The 21,816-nt window shown below is 34.5% G+C and overlaps 1 protein-coding gene across 13 annotated transcripts in view; it reads left to right on the forward strand.

The window, feature by feature from the left end:
• The window catches only part of LOC136033164 (b(0,+)-type amino acid transporter 1-like), a 164,311-nt gene that overhangs the window by 79,521 nt on the left and 62,974 nt on the right, over positions 1 to 21,816 (forward strand). The window lies entirely within an intron of this gene.

A 21,816-nucleotide genomic window follows, 5' to 3' on the forward strand; every position in this document is an offset into this window, starting at 1 on the left:
TATTTTTAAATTAACTTGTCAACTATGTCAAAATTGGCACTCTTGTCACATTGACCCACCCCCCTTTCCTCCCAAGATTTAGCTCTATATCCACCTTTGCTTCGTGATAAACTGTATGTTTATAAATCACGATTTTATTTGAATTTCAAATTCGGGTGCACAAAATAATACTATACATTGTTAAATTTTGAATATTGATTGCCATAATATTTTGATGAAATCGGAATTCTTGAAAATTCTTGGAATTATGGAAAAGTGATGACTCACGAGGCAAATAAAGGATGTTTCTAAAAAGATTAGAATCGAAGCAGAAGAAACTTTAAGAAAAGTTTTTTTCACTCCAGTGTGGGAGGAGGAGGGACACCAAATTCCAAAAAACCTTATCTTTGTTATTCAGTGTAAAAAATTTGTTTGAAATGCCACGAATTTTTTTTACTGTTTATGAGCCAAAAAACAGAATTTCAACAGCTAAAAACCGTTGGAATTATTGAAATATCCTAATCATTATTGAATTTCCAACTTGACGAGTAAGAAAAATGTTGGATATACAGACCGGAATTGAAATTTTAATTCGTTTACACAGTTAAAAACACAACAATGAGAGGTAAAACTCAATGAAAAGACACGAAACGAAACTGCAGCCAGTAGAGAGAAAAGATGAAAGACTAAAATAACGCAGATATTTCGCCTGTATGCAAACTAGGCGTCCTCAGCGCAAGCGAAACAAAGATAAAAAGACAAAAAAGATAAACTAAAAACAAAAAAAAACCACCACCAATATTAATAAATACAGTTATCGCAATGGATCCACGTACGGAAAAGAAGCTATTAGAGTTACTTCAATGAGGACATCAAAGCAACTGAGGAAAAAATTATAAAACTAAGAAACTAAGTTAACTTTTCTGTTGTGAAATAATCCTCTTGTTAGCTATTATTCTATGGTCTTCCCAAATGTATGGGCTACCCAGAATATGTAAGGCGGGAGTCCCCCTCCGTTCAATTGCATCAACTTTCTCGTCACCTGTTGCAATATTAGGAAAGTGGTTGTCGGTGGCATTGTGTCCTCTCATACGAACTTAAAAATCATATTTAAAAAATTCCATTGATCTTGCTAATAAGTTGAAAATTTTACATTGGAGGAGAATTGAATTCTTTGTAGTTTTCATGTGGTTTCCTTGTATTCGAATTGTAATGTAAAAAAAAGTGCGAAGACATATTAAGGATTAAATTACAAAAGTACTTTGATTTGATACAAGATGTGACCATGGCTAGGATGGAGATTGATGGATTATGATGGAGATTGATTGAGATTTTGATTATGAAGTTGGTCACCCTTGCAAATGAATATTCTCTTTTTTTGGTTTTAGAGGTGAATTTTACAAACAGGTGTTTGGTTTGGTTATGGGGGCATCCGTCTCTCCTTTGTTGGCAAATATTTTCATATATTTGCCAAGAAACCTAGATTTGCCATATATTTGCCAAGAAGCTCTATTGAAACCTCCGCTATTCACAGTTTTAGACTCTCCCCTTGTTTCTGGGGCAGATTTATGGACGATGTGGTTTTCATTTGGAAGCACGATTTAGATTCCTTATAACTTTTCCATAAGCATTTGCTTTGATAAAATTTAAAATTTACAGTGGAGTTTGAAGAAAATGACAAATTACCTTTTCGTGATATATTATAAATTAAAATTGATTTCCATTTACTGTTCTCAATATATAGAGGACCTAAACACAGTGATAGGTATTTGAATTTTCATTCATGCCACCCTATTTCTGTCAAAGGAGGGGCTGGGATATCACTGGTGGATGGAGCCTTCAAAATTTGGTCCCAGGAGGTTTTAGATTCTGAATTGTTGTATTTGAGGGATATTTTATTTTGTGATAGCTACTCGATTAAATTCATTGATAAAATAATAAGAAATAGACGTATTAAACATAACAATCAGGCTATTGGAGCTTCGCAGCGTTCAGAATTAAATGTATTTAAAAGTTTTATTTCTTTGCCTTATGTACCTATTTTGGGGGAGATGCTTAAGCGAATTTTGCGCAAACATAACATTGATACATGTTTCCCATCAGTGAGACCAATAGTTAGTTTCTTTAATTCCGGGAAAGATTTAACCCAGGGGGACTTAGTTAGTGGGGTGTACAACATTCCTTGTTCTCGCGGAAAGTTTTACATTGGTAGAACTCACCAACAATTTCTTGAAAGTTTTATTGAGCATCGCAACTCAATTGGACAATTTGATGAGGCCACGGCTATTTCCAATTATAGGGGTTTTTCTCAGTGGGCGAGGGAGGGTATAGAAATTAAAAAACATATTGTTGAAAAATGAACTAATAGTCAATAAGGGAATTAAGATTTTACATAATCACCAGGGGACTAGATTACCGACTGGACCAAAAAGAGTTGCTTCAATATTAGCTAACAAGAGGATTATTTTGTAACAGAATAGTTAACTTAATTTAAATTATTGAAATTAATAATTAGTTATTAGTATTCAATTATTAAAACTTAGAGGACGCCTGGTTTGTATACAGGCGAAACATCCGCGTTGTTTTAGTCTTTCATCTTTTCTCTCTACTGGCCGCAGTCTCGTTTCTTGTCTTTTCATTGAGTTTTACCTCTCTTTGTTGTATTTTTGCCATGGCTGGCCAAGTTCGACTTAAGAACTCTTGTTTACTGAGTTGCCTGTAAAATCATCATATCTGGTGATGATTCATTAACAGTAGTATCCCTGATTAACATAAAGTGATTATAAATCATATCTTATACCCATGTCCCATGACATTCAGAAATATCACAAGATTATAACTTTCAAGACCGCTAGGATTGCATCTATCTTAATCCCGATCTACCATAATAGCAGCCAAGAGCAATCCTGAATAACTTAGTTCTGACTCCGACAGAAGCTTCGGCTCTGAGATAGATCGAACGGTTCGTGGTTACAAACTGTAAGTAAGGAGCGACCCGGCTCAATAGTAACCGAAAATATGAAAAATAAAATTTTGATATCAATGATACATCAAAAGAATCGAGTTTTTATGCTGATTTCAAATATATTAGTTTAATCAAGTTAGTTTTACCCATCAAAAGTCGAAAAAATTTGCCTTATTTTCGAAAAGGGTGGAAAACCCCCTAAAAGTCATAGAATCTTAATGAAATTCACACCATAAGATTCAGCGTATCAGAGAACCGTATTGCAGAAGTTTTAAGCTCCTATCTACAAAAATGTGGAATTTTGTATTTATTGGCAGAACAAAGATCACCGATACATGCTTATTTAATTTTTTGCAGGGGTGATCATATCGACCCAGTAGTCCTAGAATATCGTGAGTGGTCTTATTCGAATGAAAATTAAAAGTTCTAATGCCATTTTCGAGTTACCAAAACGATTGAAGGACAACTAGCCCCCCTGCTACGCTTATTTCTTTCCAAAGCCAGCCGATCAAAATTTTGAGATAGCCATTTTATTCAGCATAGTCGAAATATCTAACAACTATTTGAGGATGACTTAATGCCCCACATTCCCCTGGTAAATGGCTGCAAGTTATTAACTTTGCCCATTGTTTACATATATTCTTTGTTATTGGGAAGAGTACAGACGTTTTCAGGGGTAATTATTTCGGGCGAGGGACTGGGGAAGGGATTTACGTGAGAGGATCTTTAGATGGAGATTAATGGGGAGGAGTTTTCCACGATCAGAAATAAAGTAAAAAAATAAGCCTTTTCAACTTAAAGTAAGGAGCAACAATTGGAACTTAAAACGAACAAATATTGTTATTTATATGAGGGGGTTTGCCCTCTAGTCAATACTTCGCTCCTTACGCTATTTTTTTTTTTGACTTTCAAATGAGCTATGTATTTGAATTTAAAGGTCTTTGTGATTCAGAGGTCATTCTTAAAGAACTGGAACGAAATTTGAACTTCAGCCTAAAGAGCGAGGTATTGACAAGGGGAGAACCACCTCTATAGGTAATAATTTCTGTTCGTTTTAAGCTTTAATGCTGCTTTTTACTTTCAGTTGAAAAAACCTGTTTTTTTAATCTATATCCTTCAGATATGATTTTGAAATACCATCTTGAATTTTAATAATTCCTTTCTTTAATTATATAGAAACAACCCAAAAAGATTTTTGGCTTTTATTGATACATTGTAACTATTCCATACGTAATATGAGACTAAAAATTTTCCACTATATTTTTACGTTCCCCCAAATTATTAATCATTAGCTAAGTGTTTGTACATAATTTTTTGATATGTACAAAATCATTTGCACATAAATTTAACTTAAATGGCACCATAGTCAAATTAAATATCACATTCAAGAAACTTGAATCTACAACTGAAATCCAAACTATTTTGGTCAATGAAACATTTTTACGTTTAGGATTACATTTTTTTCCATTGAAAAGTACATAAATCTTTATAATTTCAACAATTTATTGGACTTCAAACGCAATTCACTATTTCAAAAAAAAAAGGATTTTTTTGATTCATTCTAATTCTGGCAAAAAGTTCGTTGGAAATCCATTTTTTACGGTTCTTATAATACTTTTGGATAAAAAAAGAATAACAGTTTTGATTAATCTTTTCAGTGGCATTTAAATGGCCCTATAAGTCAAATTTAATGTAATATTCAAGAGGTTTCACTATACAATTGAAACCCAAACCATTTTAAAAACCTATTTACGTTGAGATTTACATTTTTTTTTTCACTGAAAAGTATATAAATCTTGACAATTTCAAAAAAATTTTGAATTTCAAACACGATTAAGAGATTCAACAAAAAAAAAAACTTTTTTTTACTTGTTTAAATTCCGGCAAAATGTTTCGTTGGAAATCCAATTATTTACAGTTTTTATAAGACTTCTGATTCACAAAAAGGATAACAGTTTTGATTAATCTTATCAAGATACCAGTTTATAATTTGGAACTTATTGACCAGATATTAAAATATTTCAAGTAGCAATATTTTTTTTTTCAAATTAAAGCAGAAAGAGCTTTATACAACTTGATACGAACTACAGTCAAATTAAATATGAAGCAGTCACGGCACTTGTATGATATAGCCCCTACCTCTCATGTTGTTCATCCTATGACACCTTATAGAACTGGTGTTTTTTGTTAGTTTCTTTCAGCTTAGCGTGAGAAATGACAAAAAGAAGTGACAGAATAGATGGAAAACATATAATTTGGACTATATATGTGTACATTAGGAGGGGGGGGGAGGTAAAGTATCTAGACAGTATGAAGTTATAATAATTGCATAATATGCAGAATAATTGTACCTAACACATTAGGCATGTAGACCCGCTGTACTTTACCTACCGCTATACTATACCCCCCCCCCCAATGTGCAAACATATAGCCCTAATTTGTTTGTAAAGCATTATATTATCATCATGCTTAGGTATATTTCATTGGGATTTAGCGTCAGAGAAACATATTAGAAGAATATGAGGTAGCACCACTAACACCACTAACTACCGCTAACACCACAACCCCCACTTTGCATTCTAAAGATGAAAAAGAGTGTCCATTGCTGATAGCAACATTTCTTGGACGTTTCTTTTCTAAAGATTACACGGAAATAAATCCTAGTATTTATATACGCGCTATATTTGGTACATTCTAATAAGCTTTCAGTAAAGCAAAAGTTCTGCTTAGTACAATGACTCTAAAATTTTCAGGTTTCACTGGCTGCCTTTGCTTTAAGCAATATAATTTTCAGCCGAAGTTTTCCAATATATATATTTCATAAATATTCACTCGTAATTTGCAACTCTCTATAGTTCTTGTATTCTGAAATACTTCAAGGGAAGCTCAAATTAAACTTTAGGGCAAATAGCGAGACATTGCAGACACAGAAGCCTTCCTCCCATTCAGAACCAATTTGAGAATTGATTTACGTACTTTTCTAATGTATTCAGTATTACAATTTTTTAATCAATGAAGGCTATGACACTTTCAACACGTCGCTCGTTAAGTGTAAAAAGTGAGAGAGAGAGAGAGAGGAGAGAGAGAGAGAGAGAGAGAGAGAGAGAGAGAGAGAGAGAGAGAGAGAGAGAGAGAGAGAGAGAGAGAGAGAGAGAGAGAGAGAGAGAGAGGAGAGAGAGAGAGAGAGAGAGAGAGAGAGAGAGAGAGGAGAGAGAGAGAGAGAGAGAGAGAGAGAGAGAGAGAGAGAGAGAGATCGGTATATTTAAAAACTATCGTAGCATAGCTAATTCAGTTTTTTCACAAAAATCATACATTTAAACAAAAATCACACACTACAACTCGGCATTAAAAACTGATGTGAAAAAAGGCGCAAATGAGTTTGGGTATCGATTGGTTCGTACTTTAGGGGGTACAAGTTTATTTCGTAATCGAGTTCAGCTATTGGGAGGGGCTGGTTCGGGTAGTAGTGATCGGTGGCCCTTGTTGGCTAGGATGAATTTTCCAAATTCGTGAATAAGGTGTTCCAGCCGGACTTTAAGTGGAGATAAATTTAACTTAGCGAGGGCTTGGTCGTAGGGTATGCCACGGTCTCGGAGTATAATCCTTGTTGCTCTTTTCTGGACGCACTCTATGTCGCGTAATAGGTACGCTGTGCGGATAGCAGATGGACCCCACACCGGGCACGCGTACTCGAGCAACGGGCGAACATAACACGTGTTGGCATGGAGAAGACTTTCAGTATCACACCCAAAACGCCTCATTTTGGTAAGTGTCTGAAGGCTTGCATTAGCCTTGTGGGCGGTTAAGTTAATATGGGCACTGAAACTACAGTCACTAGTGAAAGTTATTCCTAAGATTTTTATTTCGTTCACAATCGGGAAAGGGACTAGAGGCATATCTATATTCCGCTTCAGAGGGTTGAAACGAATTATCTTCCACTTGGCTACGTTAATGGTAAGATCATGACTTGAGCATTCGGTCTTTAGCTGATCAAATAACTGGTCTGAAAACTGCTTTATTATGATAGTTTTTTTTCGACCAGGTAAGCGAGCACTATGGACAAATCATCTACAAACTTGTAACGGTCGTCGTGATGGTTAAGCAGGGAATTAATTACAGCCAGGAAAATTATTCCAGCTAATTTTGTGCCTTGTGGGGCCCCGCAAGAAGTATCTGACCATGATGAATCCGAATCGTTTTCGTGGAGTGCAAAGACTTTTTGTTTTCGGCCAGTTAAGAAGTCAAGTACAAGGCCAAGGGTGCATCGTTTGGCCCCCATTTCCCGGAGATTCATGCCTGCAGTCCGGTGGCGGATTAGGTCAAAGGTCTTTCGGAAATCCACTGCGCAAATGTCGACGAAACAGCTACCTTTTCAAGCCATTGGAGGACGCAGTCAAACATTCGTACTAGGTAGATTGTAGTACTACACTTGGGGAGCCCACCGTACTGGAATTTGTCAATACGCCCATGAATTTGTTTCAGAAAAAACTTGAGTATAAAGGCCTCAGTTACTTTCGCCAAACAAGGTGTAAGTGAGATCGGGCGGAGATCGTTGCATGCACTAGGGGCGCGCTTTTTTGGAATAATTCTAATATAGGCCCTTTTCCACTGTGACGGGAAAAAGCCAGAAGCAAAACACTCGTTAATGATGCTCGACAGTGGTAATGCTATGAAGGCTGCATATTCACGTAGCAGTTTGGCAGGTAATTCACCAGGGTATGAAGATGTATTCGGTTTGATCTTCCGTAATTCCGTGTAAACATCAAACTCACTGACTATTATGCTGTTCTCAGGCTCACATTTTTCAAGTATGGTGGACTTTTCATGAGCCGTAATAGTTGGATAGGTAGTACAGATCTTGGTGAAGAATTCACTCACTTCTTCTGCACTGATTAAGGACCCGCCATCGTTGCTGATCTTTACAAAGCTTGGCCGGCCACCTTTTTCACAGCGTTGTGCTACTTTTTGGGGTCTGAAGTAAGTAATTGGGAGGGCATGGTTTCACGGCCATACCGAGCTTTGGCGTTCTTTACCAAAGAGACTATTTGATTTCGCAATTTCTTACCGTTGATTTTATCACCACGGGAGTAGAGACGAGACCTCTCTTTTATTAGTGATTAAATAGCTGGAGATATCCATGGTTTGTCGTATTCACTAACAACAAATGATTTTGTTGTAAAGATCTTTAGGTATTGACTGTATAACTTGGCATTGAAATCGGATACCTTAGTTTCCAAGAGCCCGGTATTGTACACTTCAGGGAAGTCATATGTGCCAATCCATCGACCGTATTCACAGATGGCTGACTCCGTACAAGGACGAACAGTGACACGGGATAGTTTGGGCTTTGGTAAAGACTCTCTTGCTTTCCAAAGAATTGCGTTGTGGTCTGACATACCAACGGGACCAATAGAAAAGGGAGGGGAGTAAAAATCATCACAATTTGTGAGTATAAGGTCCAATATGCCCCCCAAAGAGTGGGTGGGTATGTGTACTACTTGTTTTAAAGACAAACACGATGATAACCAACTCTTCTTGGTTTGGTTTAAAGTCTCCTCCTATAATAAAAGCAGGGCTACTGTATATACTTCTCAGGTGATCAACAGTCGTTTGGAGGTAGAAGACCAAGTCACCCGGTTTCTTGCACTTTCCGGGTAATATACTGAAGCGACTATAATACAAGAAAAGCGCCGGGGAAGAGATTTAGGTTTGCCAATAGCCCAGATTGCTTCATGAGCTGGATCAAATAATTCCGGTAATAATTTGCAAGGGATGTCTTTCCGTATGTACAAGGCAACACCCCCACCTAGTCTATGCTCACCTCGATCAGCACGTGTGCTCGGGAAAATTTCGTAGCCTGCCATATGACCTGACAACCTATCGAGATTCCATGTTTCTGTAACTGCGATAACTGGGATACTATTTTGACGGACGATAACTTCAAATTCTTCCATTTTGTTACACAATGACTGGCAGTTTATAACAAGAAAATTCGGCATTCTATTTTTCGAATTAAAAGTCACTGACCCTAATAGAGGGGGAGGCAGATCACTACTAGTCGAAAATACCGGAGCTTGATTGAAGGGAATAAGAGATGGCATATTGGCATTTGTAGAACAGTCTATCTTAACAAGGATACGTTGATGGGGTGAGGTTTTCGGAGCAAGACTAGGTTCGTAATGAAACGATAACTGGGATCATCAGCTGACCTCGTTTTCCGCCACGCTTGCGGCATCGCTTCCGCTTCTTACGGTTAGACAGAAGCTCTTGGGGCAGTCGTCTGTCCTCTGGCTTTCTTCCGAGCAAATTTAACGTTACGAGTTTTGCAAAAAAAAGATGGCGCCACAGTTAGCTCAGGTGAAAACAGTTCAATTAAGACTTCTTTATCATATTTGAATGGCATGGCACACACATAAGACTAACTTAATAGTGTTAATAACTATATTATAAATAGTGTTCCTTCGTGATATTGCGTGAAACAGGTACAATTAAGCTAAACTTAGAATTTTTGCAAAAAAAAGATGGCGCCACAGTTAACTCAGGTGAAAACAGTCCGATGAAGACTACTTTATCATATTTCAATGGCATGGCACACACATTAGACAAACTTAGGAGTGTCAATAACTATATAATAAACAGTATCCTTTCGTCATATTACATGAAACAGGCACAATTAAGCTATACTTAGAAAGGTCTCTGGGACTGCTGCAAAGCGTCAACCAGAGCCATCTATATCCACGTTAAACTTCTGCATAAAGCGTAGGGGAGACTTTAGGGTTTGGAATCAAGCTCACATTTCAAATAATTTCATATTTGTCTTCAAGGTTGCTCTGGACTTTCCGGTTAGGAAATTTCATTTAATTCATTTATGTTCGTTAGTATTATCCCTCTATGGACTTTAAGCGGGCCCAAAGTCACTAATCTTTTCTTCTATAGTGGTTTCAGATCGCAAAGAAGGTTTAATATCAATTCCACCAAGGCAACCATCTACAACATCAAATTCCCAGATGGTGTTACTATTAACTACAGTTATAGATGGTGTCATGTTTTCCTTTCCAACTTCACATGTTTTAGCCTTCAAGCTGTTTTGTGTCTGATTTGTGAAATTCGAAGTTTTGTTCAAACCTGATTTGAAGTTTTGTGAAATTTGTGTCTGATGTATAAATCGAACGTGAGACCCATTATTTCCTTAGGTAAAAGAACAACACGTTACTTGACTGAGCCGAAAAGTCATTGATGATATTATGTTCTTTTACATACATTCTAGGCAAACAAAGTATTATTTCTGGGACGCTTGTCAACTGATTTTAAACATCACAATATCGTTACAAGTTAATTGCGTGATCGATTTCTCAATTGTAGTTGTATATGATAAACGCAATCAGTGCAATCAGGGCCTCGTTTTCCCCTCCAGATACACGATTTCCTCTTCACCCTCCACTTTTTTACTTAGACTTTTTTGGGACGTAGAATTTTTAACTGGTGAGCATGTTTTTTTTTATTTGGCTACCCCCATGGTACTCTATGGCTGGCCATCGATACTACCTAGTTTATTGTATGTTATAGATCAATAATCTTTTGTGCATTGGAAGGATAAACACTTGCATCATTTATTTTTAAGTGAAGATGAAGCATTCCATTAAAAATCAAATATTAATAATGAAAATCATGTACATTATCCATGCGTATTCTTATTTCTAAAAAATAAAATATAAGTTTCTTAAACGTTCAAATATTTTTCATAAAATAAGATGTGTTTTTGACCGTGTGCATTCCTTTTTATGCAAACTAAAACCTTAGTTTCTTATTTGATGAAATATTCTTAATTAAATCAGAATTATTTTAACCATACGTGTTCTTATTTCTGAAAACTAAACCCCAAATTTCTTAAATTCTCGAATAATTTCAATAAATTCGAATGTATTTTATAAGCGTCCTTATTTGTCATACATAAGACACAAGTTTCTTAACTATTCAAATATTTTCCAATAAAATATGAGAATTATTTTGGAACCTATAATTCTTGGACTTCAAATTTTTGGGACTTATAAATCTTTTGGGACTTAAAATTTTTTTAGACCAGGGAAAATGTTTTTTGGGAATATCTTATGCGGCTGCCCCCGTGGTAATCTACGGCTGGTCATCGAAACTACCTAGTTTATTGTATGTTTTAGATCAATATTCTTTTGTACATTGAGAGGATAAACACTTGTATCATTTTTATTAAGTGAAGATCAAGCATTCCCCGAAAGATCAAATATTATTAATGAAAATCAAATATATATTATCCGTGCGTATTCTCATTTCTGAAAACTAAAACGCAAGTTTCTTAAACGCTCAAATATTATAATAAAATACAATTTTTTTTAACCGTGTGCATTCCTTTTTATGCAAAGTAAAACCTTAGTTTCTTAAATGATCAAATATTCTTAATTAAATAAGATGTATTTTAACCATATGTGTTCTTATTTCTGAAAACTGAACCCCAGGTTTCTTAAATGCTCAAACATTTTTAATAAATTCAAAACGTGTTTTAACCGTATGCGTCCGTCCTTATTTGTCATATATAAAATCTAAGTCTCTTAACTGCTCAAATATTTATAATGAAATAAGATATATTTTAACCATGTGTGTTCATATTAATGAAAGTTTAAAATCAAGTTTCTAAAATGATCAAATGATAGTAACGAAAAAAAATATTTATGAAACGTGTGTTCTTTTATTTCTTAAACTGATGCCCCAAGTTTCTTAAATGCTCAAATATGTTTTAATAAAATAAGATGTATTTTAATCATGTGCGTTCTTATTTATAACAACTAAAAACCAAAGTTTCTCAAATGACCAAATATTCTTGATTTAATTATATTTATTTTAACCATATATGTCCTTATTTCTGTAAACTAAACCCCTGGTTTCTGAAAAGATCAAATATTTCTAATAAAATCAAACGTATTTTAACCATATGGGTCCTTGTTTGTCTCATCCAAAGCCCAAATTTCTTAACTACTCAAATATTTTTAATAGAATAAGATATGCTTTAACCATATGCCGTCTTTTTGATGGAAACTAAAACCCACATTTCTTAAATGATCAAATATTAGTAATAAGATCAAATGTATTTTAAACGTGCGTGCTTTTATTTCTGAAAACTAAAACCGTGCTTTCTTAAATGTCAAAATATTTCGCAATAAAATAAGATGAATTTTATCTGCGTGCGTCCTTATTTATAAAAACTAAACCGCTAAGTTTTTCAAAAGAACTAATATTAATAATAAAATAAAATTTATCTTAACGTATTTGTTCTTATTTCTGAAATATAAAACCCAGGATCTCTCAAATGGTCAAGTATTAGTAATAAAATCAGATGTATTTTAACCGTTTGTGTTTTTATTTCTGAAAACTAAACTCCATGCATCTCAAATGCTCCAATATTATTAATAAAATCAAATATTTTTTTAACCGTATGTATTCTTATTTCTAAAATATAAAACCCAAGTTTCCTTAAATACTCAAAAATTTTACATTGAAATAAGATATATTTTAACTGCGTTCATTGTTATTTATAAAGACTAAACCGCGAAGTTTCTCAAAAGAACAAATATTAATAATAAAATAAAATGCATTTTAACCGTATGTGCTCTTATTTCTAAAATGTAAAACCCAAGTTTCCTTAAATACTCAAATATTTTACAACAAAACAAGATATATTTTAACTGCGTGCGTTCTTAATCATGAAAACCAAACCCTAAAGTTTCTCAAATGATCAAATACTATTAAAAAATTAAATGTATTTTAACGGTATTTGTTCTTATTTCTGAAATACAAAACCCAAGTATTCTTAAATAATAAAATATTTCTAATAAAATCAGATGTACTTAACTATATGTATTCTTATTTCTGAAAACTAAAACCTCATTTTCTTAAATAATCAATATTTTCAATAAGATAAGATGTATTTTAACTGTGTGCATTCTTTTTTATAAAAATTAAACCCTAAGTTTCTCAAATGATCAAATATTATAATAAAACCCAATCTATTTTAACCGTATTTGTTCTTATTCTGAAAAATAAAACCCAAGTTTTCTTAAATGGTCAAATGCGTGCAATAAAATTAGATGTTTTAACCGCGTGTTTTCTTTTTTCTGAAATCAAAAACCAAAGTTTCTTAACTGCATAAATATAAGATAAGAGGAATTTTAATCGTACACGATCTCTTTTATGACAACTAAACCGCAATTCTCATACATGATAAAAGGTTATTAATAAAATCAATAGAATTTTAACCGTGTGTGTTTTTATTTATGAAAACAACCCAAGTTTCTTAAATGATCAAATATTATTAATAAAATGAGATATATTTTAAACGTTCATGTTCTTATTTCTGAAATATAAACCCAAGTTTCTTAAATGCTCAAATGTTTCCAATAAAAAAAGATATATTTCAACCGTGTGAGTTCTTTTTATGAAAGCTAAAACCCATGTTTCTTAAATAATCAAATATTATTAATAATATTAGATTTATTTCACCTGTCTGCGTTCATATTTCTAAAAACAAGCCAAGTTTCTTAATTTATCAAGTATAATTGACAAAAAAAGATGTATAACTGTTTGCATTTCTATTCATAAGAATTAAACCCCAAGTTTCTTAAATAATCATATGATATGAATGAAAATAAAATATATCTTATCCGTATGTATTCTTAATTTTGAAAACTATGACGCAGGTTTCTTAAATACTAAAATATTTGTAATAAAATAAGATTTATTTTCATTGTTTTCATTCTTTTATGAAAACTAAAAGCCAAGTTTCTTAAGTGATCAAATATTATTAATAAAATGAGATATATTTTCAAAGTTTGCGCAAATCAATGACATCTCAACGAGACTTTCAAAAGCTACAGAAAAGTCAACAAGATTTTTTTCAGCGATCTTTTTCTGCGGAATTTACTGACACCATTCCAACAAATCATTTTTTCCGAGAACTTTATGGTTTGTTTCTGAGAATTTCCTGACATGGTTTGCATCATTTTGAAGGCAGCCATATCACATTGACTTGCTTGCTAAGCATGCTTTCGACAGTTGTTTTTCACTTAGGTTACATTATTTTAGCTGATTTTGAGTTTGGTCCGTTTTGGTTCAGGAGGACTCGAGGCCTTGTAGTGGAACATGGGGCCTTGAAGGGCAATGGGGGGACCCAAACTCATGCGTAAGCCTCGATAATGGAAAACAGGTGTGCTCAGGATCACTACATTACAAAAATTAAACCTGATCGGTTGTATTCGTTACAATTTCGGAGATGGAAGTAAGTTTCATTAACCATCAAAAGAATATATCTGTCCAGTAAGCATCTCAAATCACCATAGTATGCATATTCTCGGAAGGATGCCAAAAAAGGTGCCCGGAAACAAATCACTGGTTGGGTTTACCATGTATCCAACTCCAATTGAGAAATCGATTGCGCAATTAACTTGTTACGATATTGTGACGCTTAGTCCAGCGTCCCAGAAACAATACATTGATTGCCCAGAATGCATTTCTAAGAACATTATATCGTCAACAACTTGCTAGCTCAGTCGAATAACGTGTCGTTCTATTATTATAGGAAACAATGGTTTTGCCGTTCGATTCACAAATCAGATATAAATTTCATAAATTCAATGGAAAACTACTTAGAAGCTAAAAATTTGAGATTGGAAAGAAAACATGGCACCATTTCTAACTGTAGTTAACAATAACACCATCTATGACTTTGATTATGTAGGTGGGGTATTAATGGAATCGCCGTCAAACCTTCTTCGTTGTCTGAAACCACTAAAGAAGAAAATAATAGTGGTTATGGGCCTGATTAAAATGCATACAGGGATGCTACTTTCGTTATCTTGTTTACCTTAGGATCCCTCACCCCAAACCCTCCCCCTCCATTTTCCAATCCATTCGCACTTGGACGAATTATGGTATGGTTTGTGAATTTTTTTCATAGGACAGTCAAATTTATTGAAAAAGTCTGTGTATTGAGCTAGGGTGGTGGCGAGGGTCATATGTTCTCAGGTCCAATTTTGATATTTTATTTCATTGAAAAAGTTGAATTTTTGGCTCAATGCTACAATATTTCACGCTTACACATCAGACAAAACTAACGAAATGAGCATGAGTACCGGTCCTCTTTTTACTAATACTATCAACATATTTTTTACTTTTTCTGAGAGGCATACATCCTACTTTTAATTCAATAACCCAATTGTTTTATTAAACCATTCTTTAAGACAATAGATTCTCCCTTTAACCCAGCAATATATTTTCACCGCTTCTTCTTATGTCCTTCTATTATCTGCCATGACTAAATTTCTTGACCTACCTAAATATTTTCAACTTAGTTAACATACTACCATTTCTTCATTCAAGTCTTATTAATACTGCTAACAAGCTCACTGCAACACCAAGCCGTCTGAAACCAACATAACTGCGCAAGCTCCTCCTCCATCCCAATCTATTCAAAGGCTCCCTATTTACACTATAATAAAAAGTTCAATTCTCCTTAAATCCTTCCTTACGACCTCCTACCACCCATTTCGGAGATGACAGGCTTTTTGCTTAACATCCAATTATTTAGCTTCATTCCAATCCTCTATCAGGTCATAATTTGTACAACTATCATAATTTAACAAGAAAAATAATTCAATGAACAGACAGAGATGGACGCAGTGGGGGAGGGGCTTCGGGGCCAGACTTCGCTTCAAAAGACAAAGTTTTCCTAAACTTCTGGTCAATTCTTATTCAAATTATCAAGTGAAATCTATTGTCCTAATTATTGGTCCTCTTCCCCCCTCCTCCTCTGAAAAATATTTTAGGAAACTGGATGAACCCTGGCCACTAGTTTACGCTAGTGGTATCTTTTTGTGGCAATTCAGTGATTTCCTCCAATATCTTGCCATGTTTACAAATTCGAAATTAGCCTCAAGTTTTTTTAATGAATTCTACATCTTTCTTAATAAAAGCTAATTTTTCCACGCACTAGCCTCTATAAATCCGTTAGAACATCATAATGTAAACGCAATAATGTAGCGGCTTATACTTCTCTAGCTTCTAAGACCTCCATAATTGTTAACCATAACGAGCCACCGGAACTACCCTTGTCCTAAATATCCACATTAATATTTTGTATATTACAAATGTGGCTTCTCAATATCTAACTGATGTATATTGTATTTTTCTTTTACGTACCAGCTTAATCGGCGTTTCCCAAACTTTTCTGACTGTCGGATTAATATTTTCGTACAGTTTGTAATACCAAACTTTACGTAAGGAGCAACTTGGCTTAATAGTAACTGAAATTTTTGATAACACTAGATACATCAAAAAATGAATTTTTGTGCTGATTCCAAGTCCGTAAAGATCATTAAGTATAAAATTACCCATCAAAACTTAGGAATTTGAGAAAATTTGCCAAATTTTCAAAAGGGGGGGGGGCGACACACTCCAAAAAAGCAAAGCAATCTTAATGAAAATCACACAGTTAGATTCAGCTCATCAGATAACGTTTTTGTAGGGGATCCAAGCCCCATTCTACAAAAATGTGAAACTTTGTAGTCTTTTCGAGAAGGTAGATAAGAGACGTGTGGCCATTTGTAATAATTTTTCAGGGATGATCGTAGCAAAGTATTGATCCTAGGATATCTGGGGGGGAGTTCATTAGAAGTAAATTTTTATGTCCTTTATGAGCACCAAAAGAGATCGCACAACGAGAAAAGTAATTTTTTCTGCCATTTCATGGCACAAATAACCATTTTGGCTCTCGGAACGAAATAAAAATTGTCAAAAAGGCAATGAAGTTAAAATTGGGAAAAAGGCAGTCGGTTTAGAATAATTCAAAAGCTAGATATTCAACTTCCTACTTTTAAAGGTCAGTGCGGGGGGTTGCGGGGCAGTAGGGTGTAATGCACTACGTTGGCACACTTGAAAACAGCCAATAAAGACAAGTATCGTTAAGCCTTATATAACAGATGTTATTCATTTGAAGCTTCAGAAAAGGATGGTTAAATATCCCCCCCGTCAAAAAAAATGTGAGATCTTGAAAGAAGCTTAGCCTTGGGAAACCCTAATGTCTTGGCTAATGTCTGCATTTTTAACATGCGTGGCATGTTAAAAATCGACTACCTCGCGAGTTTTGTCCCTGTTTAATTAACATCGCTGTTTTATGGCACAAAAAGGTAGAAAATGGCACTATGATGTGGCACAATTTCTCTCTCTTTTTTGACTGTTAAATAGATCTATTAAAGTTTCGATCGAGTCGTCTTTCTACACTTTGTAGCCACTGGTTCGACATGGTCACCCGTGGTAAAACTTATAATTTAGGAATAAACAACTAACCTGACCATACTTTATGGAAAAATAACGAAATAACGAAATAATCTGGAAAAATAATGAAATAACAAATTTCCATAGAAGATCGGTTGAAACCTCCGCTCTAAGATGTTTGGATGTACTGAACTGGATGATTTAATTTTTATCAAGATCACATTCACCTTCTCTTGTAAATTTTCTTATACCATTTAATTTTGATTCATTAATTAAAAAGAAATATTGACCCAATTATCCAGAAAACAGAGTTCTTAGGGAAAATTAAAGAGCTATGCTATAACTAAAGACGAGCAGAAATAAAACCCTCTAATATCTAGAACTTTAAACGCAGAGTATTTACTATTAATGAACTAATGAAACACAAAACAAACAGAAGCTAAATTAAATAGCCATTATACATACAAATAACAGATGCTAGTATAAATATATAAGTAAATCCAAAAGCAATCAAAACTTAAATTAAATAATCAAGTCCAGCTCAACACAGACAAATGACTACATCCATGAGCAGGGCTACTGATGCCCTCCCCTCTCTAAACCTTCTAAAGGCTATTATTGTCTTATTTGCACTTTATTGAAAATATTTATTTATTTTGAGCGATTCTCTCAATTTGTCAAAATATCAACTAAAAATAAAAAAAAGATCAAAACAATAATCGAGATGACTGCAAAGAACTAGAGAAAATGAACTGGAGTGTTAGTATGTTGTGATATTAGCTCTTGGATATCTCGGCAGTTCAAGATTTAATTTAACAGCATTTTGACTTTTCTTATTATAGTTATATACTAAATTAAATATATTTGGCTTCCTTAAAAGTGCATAGAACATATTAGCTTTTACAAGGTATATAGGGAGGGGTCAATAGCTCTAATCCCATTTGCATTAATTTCTATCTTTGAAAAGTTTGACTTGGTTCTTCATTTAATTTTTACTCGTTTCTGGATTTATTTATTCACGTACTTCGGTGTCTGGTATCTTCATGTTTTATTAAATTCCTTGTTTTATTTTTTTTCGTTTTAGGTTTTATTCATTCATTGAGCGTAATTTCTCTTTTTTTAAAGTCCAAAGTATTCCAGGGTTTTATTTCTACTCTTCTTGGGTTTTCATAGGGCTTTACTTTTCTGGCCGTTTTAAGTTTGAATTATCTTTGACTTATTTCTGCTCGCTTTGCCTTTTCGTATGGCTCTTTACTTTTCTGGCCGTTTTAAGTTTGAATTATTACTGGAATTATTTGTGCTCGTTTTAGATTTTCATATGGCTCTTTGCTTATCTTTGAAAAAATTTTCGGGAAGTATTTTTAAGTTAGTTTCTTTTCGTTTTGTTTTGCCAAAGTACTCTTATTGGTTAATATTATAAATAATACGGTTGTTTTGACAATTTGGATGCACATAGTGTCTTTAGATTAGTTAAACATCCATTTGAATATTCCCTAGAAGTTTAACTTAGTGATTTTATCTTTTCCTGAGATATTACAGGTACGGCCTTATGACTTGACTGATCAGAAATATTGAGAATCCGCCATTTTGATAATCTTGATACACGTAGTTTCTTTTGATTTAATTCAGAATTTCCTTACGGTTTTAACTTAATGACTTTAGCTTTTCGTGAGATATTGCAGGTACACCTTTTGACCTTTTTGACCTTTGTACACCCATAATGTCCTTTGATTTAGCTAAACATCCTTCTCAACACCAAATAAATATTTAGCTAAGCGTCCTAGCCGAGTGGTTTCCAGATTAGACTTGAAATTCCTCGTCCTTGAGGACAAGGGTTCGAGTCTTGGTGTCAATGGTTATTACTTCTGGAACGAGGGTCAGTGGCGTGAATCTGTAAGCTCAGCTAGATTCGACTCAGCTCTAAACGGGTACCTCGAGAAATCTGGGGAAGGTAAACAAGAAGGGTGTGTGGAATGCACAGGATAGCTGGCCCCTAGCCCCCATTGCACTTCTTGGCTAGAGGGCCATGACACGGAGTTCAGCACCGCCGGTAGGGACTACATAGTCCATTGATGTATTCTTTACCTTTACATTACTTTCTCAGCATTGACTAGTCTCAACTTCATGATATTAGCCATTCCAGAAATGTTACAGATACACAACTTTGACAACCCGAATTCACATAGAGCCTTTCGATTTGTTCAAAAACCCCTTCATCAGTCCATAAAAGTAAAACTTTAGCCCTTCTTAAGATATTACAGGCACCCCAATTTGACAGCATAGATGCACAAACTATTTTTTATTTTATTTAGTTCAACGTTCTCCAGAACATTCCCTGAAAGTTTCAGCTTAATATCATTACCTATTCCTGATACAATGCAGATACGCCGTTTTGGTAACCTTGATGTGCATAGGGTCTTTTGATTTACCTTATCGTCTCCATCAACAATCTCTGAAGCTGTCAGCTTCCTTATCTGTTCCTGAAATATTGAAAATACCTCATTTAGATAGCCTGGACCCACATTGGGTCTTCTGTTTTAGTTCAACATCCCCCTCAAATTCCTTAGAAGTCTTAGCTGAATATTCGTACCCATTTTTGAGATATCGCAAATACGCTATTTTGGCAACCTGGATGATCACTGCTTCTTTTGATTTAATTCAACATTCCTCTCTTCCTGAAACGTTGCAGATACGTCTTTTTGACAGCCTTGATGCACGTAGTATCTTATGATAAAGTTCAGCATCTCGATAGACATTCTATAAAAGTTTTAATTTAATACCATTAGTCTTAACCTGAAACAATGCAGAAACTCCTTTTTGACAACCTGGATGCACCTAGGGTCTGTTCATTTACTGCACCATACCCTTTAGCATTCCTGGAAACTTCTAATTTGCGCGTAATTAGCTGTTATTGAGACATTGCAGAGGCTACTTTTTGACAACGTGGACACATACAGGGCCTTTTGGTTTAGCTCAGCATCTTTTTCAAAATTCAATGGAAGTTTCAACATAATATCCGTATCCGTTCCTGAAGCAGTGCAAATACGCCATTTAGGCCACCTGGATGATTATTGTGTCTTTTAATTCATTTCAAGACTACAGATATTGTAGATACGCCATTTTGAAAACCCAATCCAGATTATTATCTTTTAATTTAGTTCAAGATTACCCTCAACCATCCCTGGAAGTTTCAATTTAGTTCCTTCAGCTGCTCCTGATATATTGCACATACGCCCTTTTAGCAATCTGGGTATATATGGTGATTTCCTTATTTATTTTAACAGCCTCCTCGATATTCCATGAAAGTTTTGGCTTAACACCCTTGGCAGTTCCTGAGATATTGCGTATATGCCCTTTGGGCACCCTGAATGCATATAACATTATACGATTTAGCTCATCACTCCCCTCGATATTCCTTAAAAGTTGCAACGTATTACCCTGAACCGTTCCTGAGACTTTTCCAGATTGGCCCTTTTGATAACTTGGATGCACCTGCTGTCTCTTTGTTTAAATTATCCCTCCCTAAAATTTATAACTTTACACCCCTAAGCGGGGCTCTACAATAGTTCTTCAACAGCTCCTGAAAGTTTCAACTTAATACCCTTACTTTAATGCAAAACTTCAGATTTAGTTTTTTCCAATTTAAAATTTTTGCACACACGAGATGTTACTCTTTGGGAAAAATTTTGAACATCCTAAGTGAATTTCTGTTTTCTAATATATTTGCAAAATCCTAAAGAAATTCTAAGAATTAATTTCCAGGAGCTTAATAAGCTACAACACAATTATAAAGTAATTCTCGCTCAGTGCTAGCTACTTCAATCTTTGGTTTACTTTCTTTTTCCTACTTAGAAAATGATTTTAAGCGCGTTGAAAAACTTTCCTTGAATAACAAGAACCTTCAAAATTTTCACTTTCAAAATTGGCCTTCATACCTCACAATCAAGGCTGCATCAGGATTTTTTCAGTGGGGGGATATTTTTCTGGGGGAGATGTTTTAAAAACGCATAAAAAATATTTTTATATGCATTTTGTTACTTTTTTACGCGTTGGAAAAAATTTTGAGGGGGAAGGGAGGGGCAAACCTGGTAACCCATTTCCCTAGATACGGCCTTGGTCATAGTCTTTAGTTTCACATTTGCTGTGTAAATTCAGTTTAGTACTTTTGAAATTGTGAGAAGTTACTTTTTGTGAAAAAATTTTGGAACAAATTTATTTATCTAGAACAATTCGAACAATTTTCGTAAGCTTTTAGGGTCCCTACGCAATTTAAAACATGGTCCCATTTAGTTGGGCTAGCAGCTCTAGTCTTTTGAAAACTTTCTTGTGTATATTTATAACGTTTGTAAGCTTTTTTTAAATATTGTATGATCTTCTTATCTTTCATTGACTTTTTTTGGCACACACGAGAAGTTACTCTTCGGGAAAAAGCTTTTGAACATCGAAGTTGAGATTTCTTTTGTAATTTATTTATGCTTCCGAAGTAATTTCCAAGAAACATTCTCCAAAGCTTCTTAGATCACTAGGCAATTTGAAACAAATTCTCATCTAGTTCTTTCTAGCAGTTTTTATCTTTG

The sequence above is a fragment of the Artemia franciscana genome, chromosome 11 (genome assembly GCF_032884065.1).
Source record: "Artemia franciscana chromosome 11, ASM3288406v1, whole genome shotgun sequence".
Classification (NCBI taxonomy): Eukaryota; Metazoa; Arthropoda; class Branchiopoda; order Anostraca; family Artemiidae; genus Artemia; species Artemia franciscana.